Source organism: Choloepus didactylus, chromosome 15, assembly GCF_015220235.1.
Source record: "Choloepus didactylus isolate mChoDid1 chromosome 15, mChoDid1.pri, whole genome shotgun sequence".
NCBI lineage: Eukaryota > Metazoa > Chordata > Mammalia > Pilosa > Megalonychidae > Choloepus > Choloepus didactylus.
In genome coordinates, this window is record NC_051321.1 from 19,656,585 (window position 1) to 19,662,584 (window position 6,000).

Sequence of the window (6,000 nt, forward strand, 5' to 3'; positions counted from 1 at the left end):
TCTGGCCCCCTCAGCTTCTCCTCAGACCTGGTCAGTAGTTGCAGTGATTGCATCTTCTTGGCTGCTGGTGGTTAAGCACCACCACTGGCCCCTAATACTTTGGGACCCTATCATCCCCTTGGATATTAAGGGGCGCAGCTCTGTGGCTGCCTATCCTACCATTATCTTTGGCCTACAGGGAGAGCCCCCTTCCCCCTAAACATTTTAGCAATGCTGGTGCCCCTCTCACCAGGTCATTCCAGATGGTGAACACAATTACTTCATAATGAAGCCAGTTCTTCTTAAAACAGTGCATCTGAGGATCTAAGATGGCAGTGTAGAGAGGAGTGGAAGCTAAGTAGTCCCCCTGGAACAACTAAAAAAAAACAGAAACAACTAGTAAATAATCCAGAATAACTGCAGGGGGACAAATGTGACCATCCACTCATACACTAACCTGAATTGGGAGGAATGCCCGAGATCACAGCATAAAATCTGTAAGTAAAAACTGCGGATCCAAATTGGGGGATCCCTCCCCCATAGCCCGAGCTACAAAGCCTCATAGTGCCAGAGAGAACCTCTCTCCCATTGAGCAAATATAGTTCAGCTGAGCTGCAACTGGGGTTTTAATTAGCAGGTGTGAACTGCTCCCTATGAGGTATGAATCCCTAACAAGTAGACAGAGGCTTTGGGTGATGACTGACCTTGGAGAGCCGGAGGTTTGCCTCAGACTAGCTCTGTTCCTTTTTCAACTCAGTGGAGAAAGCCTCAGCCATTTTCAGTTCCCAGTTCTGTGACCCATACAAGGGTATAGCACAGGCAGAGAGAGACCACTGAAATGCTAACGACCTCCCCCTAGGGCATCTATCTTCTCTAAGAGGAAACAAACGGGTGGGGCCCAGCTCTACTACCTGCCTTTCATTCAGAATTTACACCAGTCAAGAATTATAGGCTAACAGGCACCACCTACTGGGCAGAAAAGCACAGTGACTGGAGGCATCAGAGGGTGTACCAATTTTCTAAGACACACCCTCAGGGAAACCGGATACTGAATAATTCTTCCTTCTGGGACCTTAGCCCATTCTGGTCTGGGGAGGCCTGATTGGGGTAACCAAGGAAACCATGCCTAGGCAACAGAAAACTACAACCTACACCAAGAAAAATGAGGTTATAGCCCGGTCAGGGGAACAAACTTGCACTTCAACTGTGATGCAGGAATTGAAACAACTAATAATAACTGAATTCAAAAAGTTTAGGGAAGATATGGCAAAAGAGATGAACCGTATAATGAAAACACAGGATGTACATAAGGTAGAAATTGAAAGTTCAAAAAACCAACTGGCGGAATCTATGGAAATGAAAGGCACAACCCAAGATATGAAAGACACACTGGAAACATACAACAGCAGATCTCAAGAGGCAGAAGAAAACACTCAGGAACTGGAGAACAAGGCACCTGAAAGCCTATACACAAAAGAACAGATAGAGAAAAGAATGGAAAAATATGAGCATCGTCTCTGGGAACTTAAAGACAAAACGAAACACAAGAATTTACGTGTCATTGGTGTCCCAGAAGGAGAAGAGAAGGGAAAAGGGGCAGAAGCAATAATAGAGGAAATAATCAATGAAAATTTCGCATCTCTTATGAAAGACATAAAATTACAGATCCAAGAAGTGCAGCATACCCCAAACAGAATAGATCTGAATAGGCCTACGCCAAGACACTTACTAATCAGATTATCAAAGATAAAGAGAGAATCCTGAAAGCAGCAAGAGAGAAACCACCTATCACATACAAAGGAAGCTTGATAAGACCATGTGTGGATTTCTCAATAGAAACCATGACAGCAAGAAGGAAGTGGGGTGATATATTTAAGATACTAAAAGAGAAAAACCACCAATCAAGAATCCTATATCTGGCAAAACTATCCTTCAGATATGAGGGAAAGCTTAAAATATTCTCTGACAGACAATGACTGAGTTTGTGAACAAGACACCTGCTCTACAGGAAGCACTAAAGGAAGCACTGCAGACAGAAAGGAAAAGACAGGAGTGAGAGGTTTGGAAAACAATTTGGGGAGATAGTAGCACAGCAATGTAAGTACACTGAACAAAGATGACTGTCAGTATGGTTGAAAGAGGAAGGCTGAGATCATGTGGGACACCAGAACAAAAGACGAACAATAAAGACTGGGACTGTGTAACTCAGGGAAACCTAGGTGCTCAACGATTGTAATAAAAGGTACAAATACGTTTTTACATGAGGTAGAACAAATGAATGTCAACATTCCAAGGTGATAAAAATAGGGTGGGATTGGGGGGAAAATACAATCAATGCAAACTAGAGGCTAGAATTAACAGTAACATTGTATTATGCTTCCTTTAATGTAACAAAAGCAATATACCAAAGCTAAATGCATATGGGGGGGTGGGGAATAGAGGAAGGGTATGGGACTCCAGGCATTGGTGACGTTGTCTGACTCTTTATTCTACTTTAGGTTAATGCTATCTTTCCTTTTGTCACCTTCTAGCTATGAAGTTTTTTTGTTTGTTTGTTTGTCTCCCTCTTGCCTTTTTCTTTTGCCTCTCTGCCTTCTTTGACTCTTCCTCCATCTTTGTGGAAGAAATGTCCTTATATAGACAGTGGCGATGGTGCTCAATACATAAATATGTGACTATACGGAGAATCAATGATTGTTTACTTAGGACAGAATGTATAGTGTTTGAACAAAACCATCTTAAAGGAAATAGGTTGATGAAGAAACCTTGAGGGCACTATATTGAGTGAAATAAGACAGACACATAAAGGCAAATATTGCAGGGTCTCACTGATATGAACTAATTATAATATGTAAACTCATAGACGTGAAATATAAGTTACCAGGATACGGAATGAGGCTAAAGAATGGGGAGCGGTTGCTTATTATGAGCAGAATGTTCAACTAGGGTGAACTTAAATATTTGGAAATGGACAGGGGTGATGGTAGCATGCTGTGAGACTAACTAACAGTGCTGAAAGGAGTGTGAATGTGGTGTAAAGGGGAAGCTCAGAGTCACGCATGTCATCAGAAGGAAAGTTGGAGGTTAGAAGATGGGAATGTATAAAACAGTGAATCTTGTGGTGGACAACGTCTGTGAGTAACTATACAAATATTAGAAATCTCTCTCATGGACTAATACAAATGTATGCCACTATAACTAGAGGTTAATAATAGAGAGGCATATAGGGAAAAAATATATACCTATTGCAAACTATATACTACAGTTAGTAGTATTTTAACATTGTTTCATCAACAGTAACAAATGTACTATACCAACACTATGAATCAATAATGGAGGGGGAGGCATGGTTAGGGGTATGGGAGGATGTGAGTTTCCATTTTTTTGTCTTTGTTTCTTTTCTGGAGTAGTGAAAATGTTCTAAAAATTGAAAATAATAATTGTGTTGATGGATGCACAGCTGTATGGTGGTGCCGTGGGCAATTGATTGTACACTTTGGATCTCTGGATACTTGTATGGTATCTGAACAATCTCAATAAAAAAAAATTAAAAAAACAAAACAAAACAAAAACAATGCATCTGCCTCAGCTCACCACCTCCCAGCCATCCTACTTTGTTAGACAGAGCTGGTCCTTGGTCATGTCTGTATCTGCAGTGCCTGACATTGAATGTTTACTAAGTTGAATTGAACTTACATTCTTCTTAAGAGTTAGGTTTCTGGTGTGAATTGTTGGCCTGCTGTTTTTTTTTCTTTTTTTAATACAATTTTATTGAGATATAGTCACATACCATGCAATCATCTAAAATGTACAATCGATTGATCACAGTATCATCATATGGTTGTGCATTCATCACCACAATCAATTTTTGAACATTTTCATTACTCCAAAAAATAAAAATAAGAATAAAAATAAAAATAAAAGTAAAAAAGAACACCCAAAACATCACATACCACTCCTCCCTGGCCTGCTGTTTTCTAAGTATCAAGTACAAAGAGCTTTTGTGTGTGTGTGTGTGTGTGTGTGTGTGTGTGTGTGTGTGCGCACTCTAGCTTCCTTCAAGAAGCCCAGTCTTCTTGGGCAGACTCTGGTAAGATGGTTCAAGTCCAGCTACTGCTTTTTCCCATGGAAAACCCAGACATCCTTGTCACCTGATGGAAGGACCCTGTGGATGCTCCTCCACCACTCCTTATCCTCCCCTCCCATGTCATCCAAGTTCTCTTTCCCCCTACTCGGGCTGTTCTGGTGCAGATCACCAAGTTAGCTTCTGCCCAAGCAGATATCCAATTGGAGAATGGCATGTTAGTGTCTCCCTTTTGCAGCTACCCCCAATTGTCAAGAGTGATTCACTTGGCTTCAGAGAGCATTATATTCTCCGTAATTTATTTTTAAAAACACTACCATACACAGTATGATATATACATGTGTGTCAGAATTAAACTATATCTTCATGGCATTAGTGAGCATTTGTGGCACTCTAATTAGAAATATACACTCTAGAGATGGTATTTTCCCATTTGAAAGACTAAAGTCACTACAAGCCTTCAGAGCTATGAACCCGAGATCTTATTCTCTGTCTTCTAAACTGCTGCAAATGGGCCCCAAGGGCTGGCCTTCATGATCTGCATCAACCCAGCCGCTTGCCTCTGGTTTCCTGTCAGGTTCAGCTAGTGGGAAGCACCAGCAGGAAATTGGAGGGTAGAATGAGAGAGAGGCTCCCCCAGGCCCCAATCTAACTATGCCCTTTTGGGTCACAAGTTGGTAGTAGCTGCATTCCTCCACTAAAGGCTGCAGCTCCTTTCAGGTAACCCTCTCTTCCAGCTATGGCTCCCTCCAGGTTCTGAGGACCACTCCTCTCTATGTCCCTTCCGGCTCAGGAGCAGAGCAGCGAAGGCTCTCCATAGTTGCTAGCCCTGGGGTACTTTACCATCTTTTGTTAGTATCTCTTAACCCTGTTTACCCCTTTGCAATAATCCCTTCTTTCAAACACTCTCTTGTTTGAGTGTGCTCTCTGTTTCCTGCCAGGATTTAACAGATACGGATACTTTTATTTCCGGTGAACACTAGCAGGTTTATATAAATTTTTTTTTTATCTCCAATCAACACTAGAAAGTTTATTAATTAGCATAAGGGATTTTTAGAAATGATTTTTATATTGATTTTCAAGATATGTGAATTAGTTAGGTAGAAATACCGTATAGACACCTCTACCTTGCATAAATAGGGTATAAGAATCTGTGAAGTTCGGCACCCTATTCATTCTGGATTGCTTTGGGGGGCCTAAGATCCACTTAGCTATTTAACCCTTTAACACAGGAATCTTAATTATGACTAGAAGTTTGGCTGAAACTAGCCACTATATACTATTGCATTTGCCTCAACAGAATCTTTTATGACAGGTCCTTGAGGAATCCTAAAGGATGGATTGACTTGATCAAGCTTATACACAGGTTGGATGACTGATTTGGTGGCTGCTTCCTCCTTATAAGTTAGTATGTGGTTCAGAATTTGTCTAGAAGGAGAGACCTTCTGCTCTCCCCAAACTTAAACCATTAGAAGCCACCAACACCTGAAAAAGCAACTCACTATTTGTGAACCACCAAACTGGCTTAGCTCAGACCGACAAGAGAGAAGCACTCCTCTCTCATCCCACGTAGGGAGGAAGGGGATCACCTCTCCCAGCACGGCACCTCCCCAGAGACTAAAGATCACCGTGGCATGTCCTTCCCTACCCTCTGTGGGCTGCGTGTGGCAGGAGGCAGGGAGAGTTTGCACCTCTTAGTAAATGCTGACGGGGGCCCCAAACTTGGTGGTTCTTTGCAGAGGGAAGGGTACATAGCAACTCTGTTTTCAGAGTTATATTGACAAATGCAGCATTTCATTGCAGGAAACTTTCAGAGAGATCTTGTGGTCTCACATCCTTGAATTGCAGGAGAGGAAAAAGAAGCCTAAGGAAGCTAAGTGACTAGCCCAGAGCCACTCTGTTACTTGGTGGACAGAGACGTTACCCGAGCCCAAGCT